Here is a 15,270-nt window from a genome sequence, read left to right as displayed (position 1 = left end):
ATCCAAGTATATAAATAATCATTTTGAACATCAATGTTCATCAATCATTTTGAACATCAATAAACATCAATTAAAAGGCAGAATGTCAAAGTGGATGAAGAGACAAAACCCAAATATGTATCGTATACAAAAAACCTACTTTAAATATAAAGATAAATATAGGTTAAAAGTAAAAAGATGGAGAAAAATATACCATGTTAACACTAATTAAAAAACAAAACAAAAACAAACAAACAAAAAACCAGGAGTAACTATATTGATTTGAGACAGAACAGACTGAAAATGAGGAAAATTATCAGGGATACAGAGGGACATTACATAATAATAAAGGGGTTAATTCTCCTAGAGGATATACCAACTATTAAACAGCATGTGCCTAAAAACAGAGAGTCAAACTACATGTTGTGAAAAATTGAAAGTAGAAATAGATGAATCTACTATTATAGTTGGATACTTCAGCACCCATCTTTCAGAAAGGGATAATTCCATAGGCGGAAAATCAGTAAAAAAATAGAATAACTCAAGAACATGATCAATGAACTGGATAAAATTGACATCTATAGACTACTTCATCCAACAGCAGAATATACATTCTCCTCAAGATCATTTGGAACATTCACCAATGTATATCAAATTCTGGGCCATAAATACACTGCAAACATTTTTCAAGAATAGAAATCATACAATGTCTGCTCTCAGACCACATGGAATTAAACTAGAAAACAATAAGGGAAAGATACCTGGAAAATCCCCAAATACATGAATTTTAAGCAACTCACTTTAAATAACACATGGGTCAAAGAAGAATCATTAAGAAAAATCTTAAAATGTTTTGCACTAAATGAAAATAAAACTTTTCAAAATGTGTGGGATACAGCAAAATCAGTATTGTGGGAAATTTTTAGCACTGAATGCAAATATTACAAAAGAAAAGACCTGAAACCAATTATCTAAGTTTCTACCTTAGGAAACTAAAAAAACAAGAGCAAATTAAATGCAAAGTAAGCAGAATAAAAGAAATAATAAAAATTAGAGCATAAATCAACAATATTGAAACCAAGAAATCAATAGAGAAAATCAATGAAACCAAAAGCTGTTTTCAAAAGTTCTTTGAAAAGTTCAATAAAATCAGTAAGTCTCTAGCCATTCTAAGAGAAAAGAGAGAGGGTATAAACAACTAATATCAGAAATGAAAAAGGAGACATGACTACAGATCTCATGGACATTAAAAGAATAATAAGTAATTATAAATAACAACTCTATGCCCACATATTTGATAACTTTGATGAAATAGACCAATTCCTTGAAAGACAGAACACCCCCAAACTCACAGAAAAATAGACAATCTGAATAGGTTTATATCTATTCAAGTAATCAAATCAATAGTCAATAACCTTCCAAAACAGAAAACAACAGGTTTAGATGGGTTCACTGGTGAGTTCTAACAAACATTTAAGAATGAAATTATGCTAATTCTCTACAATCTGTTTCAGAGAATACAGAAGGGAGTCCTTCCTAACTCATTCTATCAAGCAGCATCATCTGCTGATAACAAAACCAAAGGTATTTCAAGAAAAGAAAACTATAGAATAATATCGCTAATGAACCTAGATGCAAAATCCTCAACAAAATATTAGCAAATTGAATCCAACAATATATAAAAAGAATTATACACCATGACAGAGTGGGATTTATCCCAGTTTTGCAAGGTTGGTGCATTCAAAAATCAATTAATGTAATCCACCACATCAACTGGCTAAAAAAGAATAATCATACAATCATATAAATAGAAGTCAGAAAATCATTTTACAAAATCCAACTACCATTTATGATAAAGACTCTCAGTAAACAAGAAATAGTGCAAAACTATCTCAACTGATAAAGAATGTTTACAAAAACTAATGGCTATTTTTGGATTGGGTTGTTTGTTTTTCTGATATTGAGCTGCATGAGTTACTTGTATATTTCAGAGATTAATACTTGTCAGTTGCTTCGTTTGCAAATATTTTCTCCCATTCTGAGGGTTGTCTTTTTGTCTTGTTTATGGTTTCCTTTGCTGTGCAAAAGCTTTTAAGTTTCATTAGGTCCCATTTGTTTATTTTTGTTTTTATTTCCAGTTCTCTAGGAAGTGTAAGTCAGAAAGAGAAAAACAAATCCCGTATGCTAACACATATATATGGAATCTAAAAAAAAAAATGATTCTGATGAACCTAAGGGCAGGACAGAAATAAAGACACAGACATAGAGAATGGACTTGAGGACACAGGGAGGGGGAAGGGTAAGCTGGGATGAAGTGAGAGAGTGGCATTGACATATATACACTACCAAATGTTAAATAGATAGCTAGTGGGAAGCAGCTGCATAGCACAGGGAGATCAGCTCGGTGCTTTGTGACCACCTAGAGGGGTGGGATAGGGAGGGTGGCAGGGAGGTGCAAGAAGGAGGGGATATGTGGATATATGTATACATGTAGCTGATTCACTTTGTTATATAGCAGAAACTAACACAACATTGTAAAGAAATTATACTCCGATAAAGATGTTAAAAAAAAAGTTTTAAAAAACACCTAATGGCTAATATCAAACTTTGTTGTGAGACAATATTAAGATTTCCCACTAAGATAAGGACACAGCAATGATGTCCCCTTTCACTACTCCTATTCCAAATCATACTGGAAGATCTAGATAATTCAATAAGAGAAAAAATAAAATAAAAATATATTAATTAGAAAGAAAGTAATGAAACAGCCTTTCTTTGCAAATGACATGATTTACTATGTATAAAATCAGAAAGAATCGACAAAAGAATCCAGGAACTTATAAGAAATTATAGCAATATTGCAAAAGATTAATATACAAAAGTCATTTATTTTCCTATATACCATCAATGAACAAGTAAAATTTGAAATTGAAAACACAGTACCATTTATATTAGCACATACCAAAATGAAATAGGTTAAATTAAACAAAATATGTACAAAATCTATATGAAAAAAAACTAAGATATATTTAAAGAAATCAAAGAACCAAATAGATGGAGAAATAATCCATGTTCATGGACAAGAAGACTCAATATTGTCAAGATGTCAGATCTTCCTAATTTGATCCATAGATTCAATGCAATTCTAATCAAAATTCTAGAAAGTTATTTTGCAGATTTTGATCAACTCATCCCAAGTTTACATGGAGAAGCAGAAGACCAAGAATAGCCAATGATATTGAAGAACAAAATTGGAGGACTGACACTACCTGAATTCAAGACTTACTATAAAGCTACAATAGTCCAGACAGTGTGTTAATTGTGAAAGAACAGACAAATAGACCAATGGAAAAGAATTGAAAGCTCAGAAATAGACCCATGTAAATATAATGAACTGATCTTTGACAAAAGAGAAAGACAATACACTGAAGCAAAGGTAGCCTTTTCAATAAATGGTGCCAGAACAACAAGACATCTATGTGCAAAACAATGGATCTGCTTACAGACTTCACATCATTCACAAAAATTAACTCAAAATGGATTTTAGACCTAAATGTAAAACACAAAACTATAAAACTCCTAGATGATAACATAAGAGAAAATCTAGATCATCTTGAATTTGATAATTACCTTTTAGATATGACATCAAAGGCATGATCCATGAAAGAAAGAATTGATAAACTGGGCTTCATTAAAATTGCAAATTTTTACTCTGCAAAAGACATTTTCAAGAGAATGAAAAAATGACCCATAGACTGGGAGAAAAAAATGTGCAAGAGACATATTTGATAAAAACTGTTATATATAACACAACAAAAAAAAAAGCACTTAAAACACAAAAATAGGAAAACAAAGAACTTGATTAAAAATAGGCCAAAGACCTAACAGACACTTCACCTAAGAAGATATACAGATGGCAAATAAGCCTATGAAAAGATACTCCACATTATGTATCATTAGGGAAATGCAGATTAAAACAACAGTGAGATACCACTACACACCTATTAGAATAACCAAAATCCAGAACACTGACATCAAATGCTGGAGAAGATGTTGAACAATGGGAACTCTCTTTCATTACTGGTGGGAGTACAAAACGGTTCAGCCACTTTGGAAGTCAGTTTGGTGGTTTCTTACAAAACTAAACCTACTCTTTTTATAAGATCCAGCCATGGGAGCTGAAAATTATGTCCACACAAAAACCTGCACGTGGATAGTTTTACCAACTCTATTCATAATTATCAAAACTTGGAAGCAGAAAAGATGTCCTTTATCTTGAATGAATATGAATGGATAAATTGTAGTACCTTCAGACAATGGAATTTTATTCAGCACTAAAAAGAAGTGACTTCAAGCTATGAAAAGCCATGGAAGACTCTTAAACACATATTACTAAGTGAAAGAAGCCAATCTGAAAAGACTACATACTGTGTGATTTCAACTATACATCATTCTGTAAAAGACAAAATTTTGGAGACACTTAAATTATGGTTGCTAGAGGTGGGGAACGAAAGGATGGATTAATGGAGCACAAAGGATTTTAAGGCAGTGAAAATGCTCTGTATGATACAGTAATAAGGGATACATGCCATTATAAATTTGTCTAAACCCACTGAATGTACAACACTAAGAGTAAAGCCTAATTTAATCTATGGACTTCGGATGATGATGGTGTGTCAATATAGGTTCATTAATTATAACAAATATCACTCTGGTGGGCAATGGTTATAGGTAAGGAAGGCTATGCACACGTGAGCACAAGGTATCTGGAATATTTCTGTAACTTCCAAACCTAAAAGTGCTGTTAAAACAAAATAAAAATATTTTCTGAAATAATTCAGGTTCAAACATTAGTTCTGGGGAAGCTGAATGCTTACAACCCTTCCCGCTGTGATTCTGAGAGCCATGCCTCTGCATGAGTAGTGTAGGGATAGTTCATGAGCTGCAAAGTGAGAAACTATCTTAGGTAGAAAATATACTTTAAAATGGAGATTTGCATGCAGGAAGTTAATGGGGGGAGTGCTCTCTGGGGGAAAACGTGTAAGGGATTTGTGGAATAGGGATTAGGCAGAGAGAAAGTTTACCTTGCTGTAGCAGCAACTGAGGGTTCAGAAAACCCTCTTGGGATCACTGCAGAATTGTTCCAATTGGAGTAAGAGAGCCAGAGCTATGTCTTTGAATTCCCACATCACCATACTTTGAGCGCAGGCTGCCCCTGGTGAGGGGTGTAATGGTGGGTGAAGCAGCTATTTTCCTCTATGTGCAATTCAACATTCTATTGGTCACTGGTGTTTCTGCGTATGTTGGTGAGTGACGCACTAATTCTTCTTTGTTCCTGACTATCTTTGCAAGGGTGTTTCCATAGTGAACACCCTTGGAAGATCCAGAGAGTATGTCCTTCTGGAGCAAAGGAATGCTTACTGTTCAGTAGAAGAAAGACAATGCCTCTAGCTAGAGCGAAGGGCAGGCATGCTACTGCATATTAGAAAAGATTCAACTTCACTATGTTAAGTTTAAGGTTCCCTCTTGTGTGATGCAACTCAACACATTTATACATATCTTTCTCTATGCCATGCTCTGGGAAATGGTGCTGATATGTTAACTACTACAATTGCACTGAATAATAAAATATCCTTTGGATCTGAATCAGGAGTCTTGTGTTTTCTACTAGTATCCATGACACTTTGACAGGCTAACTTGGTAGCTTGCAAGTAAAGTCTCAGATCCATCATAGCTCTTGACAGTCATTAGCAGCAAGCACACTTTCAGCAGCTGGGAGGAGTGCCTTGATCCCGAAAGGAGGACCTGGGCAGTGTGTCTTGACACCCATCCAAAGAACCCTTGGGAATCTGCAAAGCAATGTTCAGGGAAGAATCAAGATTTGGGATTCAGCCAGATGCTATGAAAAAGCCCCAAGCGGGAGGGAGAGAGAGAGAGAGAGAGAGAAATAATCTAAAAAACATTGATAGACAGCATTGGGAAGCAAATTATTTTTAGAAAATGTGAGAATTAGAATCTCAAATGATTAAATATGGTAGAATGTTTTGATAAAGTTGTAGTGGGAAATGGCTTTGTGTAGGAAACTCTGGATTTCTATTAACATAGGGAAAATACTGTGAAACCAGTTTCTCAGAGAATCAAGTAATCCTTCAGAATACTTTGAAGCTATGTTATTGAATGCAAGTTCCTGTGCCCGATGCACTGTGAGGCCAAACAAACCAAAAAATTGGAGTTTGGAGCAGAGAAAAGTTTATTGCAGGGCCAAGAATGGAGAACAAGTGGCTTATGCTCAAAAGACCCAAACTCCCTGAGGAGAAGATTTTATAGGCAAAATTTGGGTTAAGTACTACAGGGTGTGTGACTTTCTTCTGATTGGTGATAAAGTAACAGGATGGTGTTCCAGGACTCCTGTGTTCAACTTCCACTGAGAGAAGCCTTAGTTTCTATAGAACTCAAAGGTATATTGCTGTGTATATTCCCAGAGAAGGAGCCAGGGCCCTGGCCCACAGCTGCACTATTGTTTCTTGACTGCTCCTCTTTTGTTTCTCAAACATTCCTTCATTTCTCTGATTAGCAACTGTTTGAATCTTCCCTTTGGTACTCATGCAAGGTCTAGGAGGATAAAGACTTTTTTCCTGCAAAGAAGAAACAGGGGACACTGAAAGGCTTTTGTACCCAGGAAGGCCCTACAGGGTGTTGCTCCGTGTCAGTTAAAATATATAGTTAATTCCAAAATATAAATAAGAAGTATTTTTTTTAGCAGAAAACTGTGATCATTTTTCAAGTATACATAAACTTTAATACAATGTTATAACAAACACAAGTAAAGCAAAAAAAAAAAAACTAAAAAAATTCCATGGAGTAGCTGATTGTTTTCTTATACGGTATACATGTTACAGACCTCAAATATGTAATCTCAGCAGTAATATTGCAGGAGAAGGGGGCAGTGAGAGAATGGTCATGTCCCAGGTCTTGGGCGAGTTCCCAAGACCGGCTGCCAAGTGAAGATCCTTGGCTTTGAGCAGGAAAGAATTCAAGAGCAAGCCAAATTAAAGGGAAAGCAAGTTTATTTAGAGAGATACACATTTCATAGCAGAATCAGGACTGTCTCAGGAGGTGAGAGCTGCCCTGGGGCGTGGGGGTTTTTGGTTTTTATGGGCTGAGTAATTTCATAGGCTAACAAGTGGGAGGATTATTCCAACTATTTTAGGAAAGGGGTGGAAATTTCCAGGAATTGGGCCACCACCCACTTTTTGACCTACTATGGTCAGCCTCTGAACTGTCATGGCACCTGTGGTAGTGTCATTTAGCATGCTAATGTATTACAATGAACATATAATGAGGCTCAAGGTCTATGGGAAGTCCAATCTTCTATCATCTTGGGCCTAGTTGGTTCCAACCAGTTTTTGTCATATCCTGTTTTTCTCAACGGTTGTGTCAGTCTTTTAACAGTTGTGCTCTGCTCCCTTCCCTCCTGTCTCAGCAGTATACTACTTATTAATTGATTAAGCAGCAGTGTTATTTTGAAAAGAATATGATAACTACTGAATTAACTTAAAATAAATCATTTTTTCAAATTTAAAAACTCATCCCTTTGTTTTTCTCTTCAAATGTCAATTAAGAACATTCTAGGGGCTTCCCTGGTGGCGCAGTGGTTGAGAATCTGCCTGCCAATGCAGGGGACACGGGTTCGAGCCCTGGTCTGGGAAGATCCCACATGCCGCGGAGCAACTGGGCCCATGAGCCACAACTACTGAGCCTGAGCATCTGGAGCCTGTGCTCCGCAACAAGAGAGGCCGCGATAGTGAGAGGCCCACGCACCGCGATGAAGAGTGGCCCCCATTTGCCGCAACTGGAGAAAGCCCTCACACAGAAACGAAGACCCAACACAGCCAAAAATAAAAATAATAAATAAATAATAAATTAAAAAATTAAAAAAAAAAAGAACATTCTAGTTGCCAGTGCTCTACTTGATACAAGATATGGATGGGAAAATATAGCATGAAATTCACTCAGAAGTTATGGCTTTAAGTGAGAAAACAATCAATTGTTTCTCCATATGGAAAATGTACTAACAATATCTATAGGAAAATAGTGGAAGCAGTGGTTAGCTGTGCTGAAGCAGCTGATATCCAGACAGATACAATGACTTACATATAATCAAGATATAGAAAATTATAACATATTAAATCATTTTAAAACAGTTATGTAGATAATAAGGGATGTCAGAAAAGAGAATAGCTATAGAACAATACATTACCAATTTTATGAAACTATTTTTTAATCGCTCTCTATTAGCAATAAATGATTTGGGTTTGCTGGGTTTTTTTATTGAATCTTTAAAGAGGTTGAGATATTAATGAAATTTTATTCTTATAAGGAGAAAGACTATCTGCATTAATATTTGCCAATAATGAAAAATACATAGTATTTTAATTGACTCTGGATTTAAGCTAAATTGTAGGGAAAGAACATATAGATCTCTGAGAAAAAGGAATTTGAACCTGTGGAAAGACATTCATCATCTCATAGTGAAAATTAGTTCATAATTACCAAATCAAATTTGTGAGGGAAACATTATTATTGATAAATTCTCTTGATACTTAATTTTCTGTGTCACCTTGACTGAACTGTTGGATGCTCAGACATTTTGTTAAATATTATTCTGGTTGTGTCCATGAGGATGTTTCTAGACAAGATTTATAATTGAATAGGTAGACTGAGTAAAGCAAGTTGCTCTCCTTAGCATGGATGAGTCTCATTCAACCAACTGAGGTCCTTAATAGAACAAATGGATGGGTAAGAGGGAACCCCTCCTGCCTAAGTGCTTGAGCTAGGACATTGGTCTTCTACCCTCAAACTAGAAGTTACACCATCAACTCTCCTGGTTCTCAGGCCTTTGGACTTAGATGGGAACTACACCACAGGCTTTTCTGGGTCTCTAGCTTTTTGAATACAGATCTTGGGACTTCTAAGACTCCAGAATCATGTGAGCCATCTGTACTCCCCAACTTATTCAGAGTATTTCAGCATGTGAAAAATGCATTCATTCTACAAAGTCTGCAGTTCCCTAAAAATGACACACAGATATAAAAAATATTTGACACAGATGTTGAAGTCAAAGAAATGGTGTGCTGGTAAATGTTTAACATCCAGCTCTCCAAAGAATGTAAAGGGGCTGGTTTGAAGTTTTTGCCAATTTCCATGGTGTTACAACTTCCACCAAGGTTGTTTCATGTAGCAGTGTAACATCATAAAATGCAAATTTTTTAGAAAGTGTAAGCCAGCTCTGTCTAGCACACCATGAATGAAACACCGTGAAAACATTATGCCCACAACTGAAAAAAAAAGTGAAAGTTTCAAAGGATGATGGTTGTTGCTTTTAATAGACAGATGTAGAATTGATTATAAGAGATTTCTAATTTGGGATGATTTGCATGAAATAACCTTCAACTTACCTGAGTGACTTTTTCAATGAATGTGTTCTTCTAACTTGAAATATGTTTTTCAATATTATTAATTTATTAACCTATGAAAACTGTTTCTTACAACATTGCCTATTAAAAACATTTTCTATTTTTATTATTTCCCTTTTTACCAAGTCCCCAGTTTTCAGCTAAATATTTTCTGGATAAATATAACATTTCTCCCTCAAAAAGAAAGGTAAATAAAATACATATTTCCATCTTCATGGCTATGTCTTCCTTTTTTCATGCTAAAACAAGAGGCTTTAAGTGAGAAACTACAAGACAAAAATCTTTTGCTTAATCTCATGAAGGTGACTCCAAGCTCTGTGAGACCTTAATTTTCAAAAATTATTTACATAATTATATGTCATAAAATTTTACACCAATTATTCAGTAATAGAATGTATTTACTTCATTTGTAGCCAACATATAACATTAGTATGATAGCATTAATACAGTCACAAGAAAATAATGTGATGAATCCTTGGTTTTTAATACAGCACATGACATCACCATTTTAACCTACCTTTTAACATCATTCCTGGTTTCTTTGTTATCATTCTCATGTAAAGAGAGGTCTGACCTATTTTCAAGGCTCCACTACAGATTGCATATTCAAATGTCCTCTTTGCTGTATTATGTTCAGGATCTGCAAATGCCTACATATAGATTCTTTCACACAGAACTGAAGAGGTTGCACTATGCATTGTACTCTAATATAATTATTTTTCATCTCTATCAGAACACGTGCATAGCCTAGATGAAATTGAGAAAACCCAGGCACCGCCAAACAAATCAGTTATAGATGCTTCTCTCACAGGAAAACTTTTACATATTCCTGTGAGAAAACGTGTATTCCTCATAGGACCTGGCAGATGTCCAGTTCCTATGAGGAATACACCTCTTCTCTTTACCTTGGATAAAAGAGAGCACTCTAAGAGTGGCACGCTTGACAAATACTGTTCTCTGAAAAGGTGGTTTCCTTTTTAAAATACATAGAGACCTTGCTTTTAATTACAGATCTCATATTTTCTAGTGAGATTGAAGAAATTAACAAGGGCACAGAGAGGAAGACTCTGAAAAGCAGAATCAATAATAAATAACTCAGGATTACAAAGCAACCCTAATCTTAAATTCCGAAGCTATATGTTCTAGAGATGAGTGGTGATTCAAGAAAATTTAGTCTTGAGATTTTTTATTACAGATGTTTTGTGTCTTACTCTAGAACATTCTGCACAGGTAATATCAGTAACTCCATAAATCTCTTTTCACTGACACTGAAAGTTTGAATTTAAGCCATGTTCTCTGAGGTAAAGGGTCACGGGTTTTATCCACTAAGCCACCAAACCCCTCATTTAAAGTACTTTTGAGACCTGGTATTTCTTTGTGACAGAAGACATTCATGAGGAATTATGCGCTGCGCCTGAGGGTGAAAGAAGTAAAAGAAAGCCTTATTAAGAGTACACGTGCTGCAGCCCGACAGATTTTGACCTTCACAATGACACAAAGGCAAAGACGAATGCAAAAAAGCTCCACTGCTGTTAAACATTGTAACAAGACAATCTGTAGGACCTCCAAAAAAAGAAAAGAGGGAAAATGTTCATCAATACAGGGAGGATGAAAGCAAATGAAGTTTTGGTCTGAAAGAAATAAAGAAAAACTCAAAAAAACTGAGGGTCAAAGAAGATACTAAGGCTATGGATACGAAGTGATTGATAATCCTGCATGGTGTTGTCTGATACTGTTTGTCTCCCATATATGGTTATATTGTCAATTAAACTGCTTTCCTTATTTTGAAAACAGGAATGATTATTATTCCCCAAATAAAAATCCATGGACAGGATACTTTTCAGGTTAGTTTTTAAAAGTATATTCTGTTTGGAAAATAAATATACCAGGATTTTACCACCAAAAAGATATAAACAAATACAAAGAACACTACTAATTTAATTATATTTTGATCCTAAATTAAGTGTTTGTGTATATGTGTGGGAGCGGGAGGTATTATTTTTAAAAAGCTAGAGAAAACCCACCTTGTTCCTTAAGTTCCATGTTGAGCAAACAGCAGTTGTGTAGTAGAATTACAACCAGAATAACTCTTTCCTTTAGCTTTAAGTAAAATATATTGTCACCCCTCTCTCTTTTAATTTATATTAAGGAATTGCATTAGACCCAGATCCTCATTAGCAGAAAGTTGTCTCATCTTCCTTGTCACCTCACAGCTTTGCCCAAAGCATCTTGGCTTGTGTCTCCTGTACAGTCTAATGTAAAGTGGTTTAAGTCTCCTTTGAAATACCAGGGCAGGGAGGAGACAGCGCTGGGAAGCCCACTGCAACCACGGCTTCTCCAGCTGCCAAAGTTCGCATCAGCAGCATCCAAATGCAGCTGCCCATGGTAGTATCTCAAAGATCTATTTTCATCTCTAAATAGAGAAAAATGAATAAATCAAACCACCACTATAAGTTAAATTATTCCAGGAAAATCTATCATTTAACAGAAATCACTTAATTCAAATCACTCTTTTAAAACAATCCATGTATGTAATTATTACAAAATTTCTAAAGAACAAAAAATATTCTTAATTTTGATTTTTTTAAAATTACAACTACAATTATACATAAATTTAGAATAGATTTAAATTGTACTCCATCATAAATTGTTAATGAATTTTTTAGTTGTTGAAATCATACTCATTAGAAGGAGGAATTAACTTTGTACAATGCTCCTAGGTCAGAATTCATGATGTAGTTCTAGGCTTAATATATATCAATTATCCTGTCATAAATACAGCAGCTGAATATCTGTAAATTTAAAAGGTACATATTAATGACAATACAGATTTTCCAAAACTTCTGTTTAAATTTGCCCAAATACATTTTTTTCTGTTCACAGACATAAGATGACATAAGAAATGGACAGATACTTCTTCACACTTACTGTATAATGGCTCGAAGGTAGTTTTAAAAAGATGATATAGAAGTAGCTGCTGACTAGAGTAATCTAGATTGAATATCAACTGATAAGCACTATATGTAGATATATTTTCTTGTTCTTTAATCATTAATCTTTCACTATTCTGTGCCAAAGTAAAGTTATTGTATTCTATGAGTTAACCAATAGGATGACGGATCCACAGTTCTCTCTCCACAGAATTTGCATCTTTACACAGGCAATATTTCCCACACTCTTTATCACATTTACCCTAAATAAATGCTAGATAAAATGTTATTCTGCCTAAGATAACTAAGTCAAATCTTTTGGGAAGTGGTTCTCAAACTTAAGCCAGAAATCAGAATTACCTGAAGGATTTGGGAAGACAGATTTCTGAGTTTTGTCTCCAGAGTTGGTGATTCAGTTGATTGAGGTAGGGCTCAAGAATTTGAATTTCTCAAAAATTCCCAGTAATGCTATACTATTAATTGGACCTCATTTTGAGAAATACTGTTCTAGGGAATCTGTGTTTTTAACAAATTCTCAGGTGATATGGTGATTAGCTAAAATTAGGAAGCATTATTCTATGACAGAGCTCTAGGTAAGCTCTTTATAACCAACATTTTTTATCTTCTATCATCTCAGCCTATCCTGCTCTAGTCCCACATTTCTTCCTGACACACTCTCATTTATATGTAAGAATGATATTTCTGTGAAGCATAATTCAGCACAGTCAAAAAATTAGAATTTGAAGGAGTTAATTACTTTTTTCTTCACATGATATAAAACACTTTTACAGTTTTTATGAAACTATATTCCAACTTTAGTATAACATACAATCTCTCTACCCTGATTGTAGCTAAGATGTAAATGCCTCAAGGACTAGGAAGACAAACTAAATGAGATGGATGTGTTGGATGGAAACTCTGGTGAACTGCATGGCCCATGTCATGTCTAAAGGAAAAATACAGGATGGGAGGGAGGTGCAAGAGGGAGGGAATATGGGGATATATGTATACATATAGCTGATGCACTTTGTTATACAGCAGAAACTAACACAACGTTGTAAAGCAATTATACTCCAATAAAGATGTTAAAAAAATAAATAAATAAAGGGAAAACACAATCCTCTTCAATTAACTACTATTGTAAAACAATATGGACCCGATACTTGCAAGTGATGAGTTTTATTTGTTTGTTTGTTTTAAGAATCAAATCTACATGTGTGTAGAGGTATAAGTGCAAGCCTTTAATGTTTGTTCAGTGAATAAAAATAAAATAATTACACATCTTATCTAATAATCTGTTTTCATAAACTTTAGTTTTAAATTACAAAGAGAGTACAGAATTCTCACATGCCCTTAATCACTTTTATTTTTAACATCTTATATTTTCATGATATATTTGTTACAACTCTGGAGTCAAAGTTGGTATATTACTATTAACTAAACTCCACAATTAATTCAGACTTCACTAGTTTTTCTCTAATGTTCTTATTTTGTTCCAGGATCTCACCCAGGACAGATTACATTTAATCATATGTCTCCTTAGGCTTTTTCTGGCTGTGACATTTCTCAGAGTTTTCTTGTTTTTTTATAACTCAACAGTTTTAAGCTGTACTGGTAAGGTATTCTGTACAACGTGGTTTAATCAGGGTTCACCTGATGTTTCCCACTGGGGTTTAAACTAGGGTTGTATGATTGGGAGGAAGACCACAGAGGTAAAGTACCATGCTCACCACATATCCTGGAAGTACAAGCTACCAAAAGAGCTCATCGTTGATGATGTTAACGATTACTCACCGGAAGCAGTGTTTGCCAGTTTTCTCCACTGGAAAGTTACCCCCTGCCCCCTATTTTACAATCTACAGTTTCAAAACAAGTCACAAAGTAGAACCAACATTCAGAAGAGGAAGAACAGGTCCACCTTCTTGAGGGTGGGGTGTCTTCATGAATTATCTTGGATTCACTTGTAAAAGATTTGTCTATTATCATCATAACAATAAAATTTTAATTAAAATAATTTTAATAAAAAATTAATGAGAAAGCATTTTAACATAATATGACATTTTAAAAGTAAGTATAGTATTTTTGTTTTTATTCTAATGGAAGTAAAATATTACTTTCTAAATTCTCATACCCTGTAACACCTTTCACAAATGTGGCTTTTAAAACTGGGTGTGTATTAATGAAATATCACAATTAGGAATGATCTAGATATTGCAGAGGAAGAAGCACAAGCCTGAATGAGTTAGTAAAGCAAACCTTCTCCGGGATAAAGCAGGATAATGTAAGGCTTTGATGAGCATGTAATACACAAGTGTCAAGGATAAACAATGCACATTGCATTTGATTGACTCCGGCCTCCTTAATCTATTGAAGACTCCAACAGCTAACTGTATTTTTAGATTTCCTTTGCTATCGTCAACAAAGAGATAAAAAACGATGATAAAGAGAATAATACAATTTTAGCCCAGGAAAGAATATCAGCCATCATTAATTTAATAACTTCATTTCATATAAGAAAATGTTTAATTTGAAAATGTTGAAAGACTTGCATTGTGGTATACAGCTATTCAAGGAATAAATAGCATCATCCCCCATTTTTCTGACTCCCAAGTCAGTGCTTTATTATTATACTCTATTTTACTGTGAAGAATCAGAAGAGAAAATTAACCTGTACCTGGAAATAATCCTGAATTGCAATTTTCTTTGTTTATTCCTGTGCTGGTTTATGTTTTGTCAATTTAGCTAAGACTGTGTGTTGTTTCCATGAATCCCCTCCCCAGGGTTTTGGATTATAAATGGCCAAGAGTAAAACTTACATGAGATATGGAAGGTTAAAAAAAAAAAAAAAAAAAGCTTTCCAAGAGCTGGAAATTTCCATAGACTTT

The sequence above is a fragment of the Balaenoptera acutorostrata genome, chromosome 4, assembly GCF_949987535.1.
Source record: "Balaenoptera acutorostrata chromosome 4, mBalAcu1.1, whole genome shotgun sequence".
In the NCBI taxonomy this organism is placed as follows: Eukaryota; Metazoa; Chordata; class Mammalia; order Artiodactyla; family Balaenopteridae; genus Balaenoptera; species Balaenoptera acutorostrata.
This window is presented reverse-complemented; position numbering follows the sequence as displayed.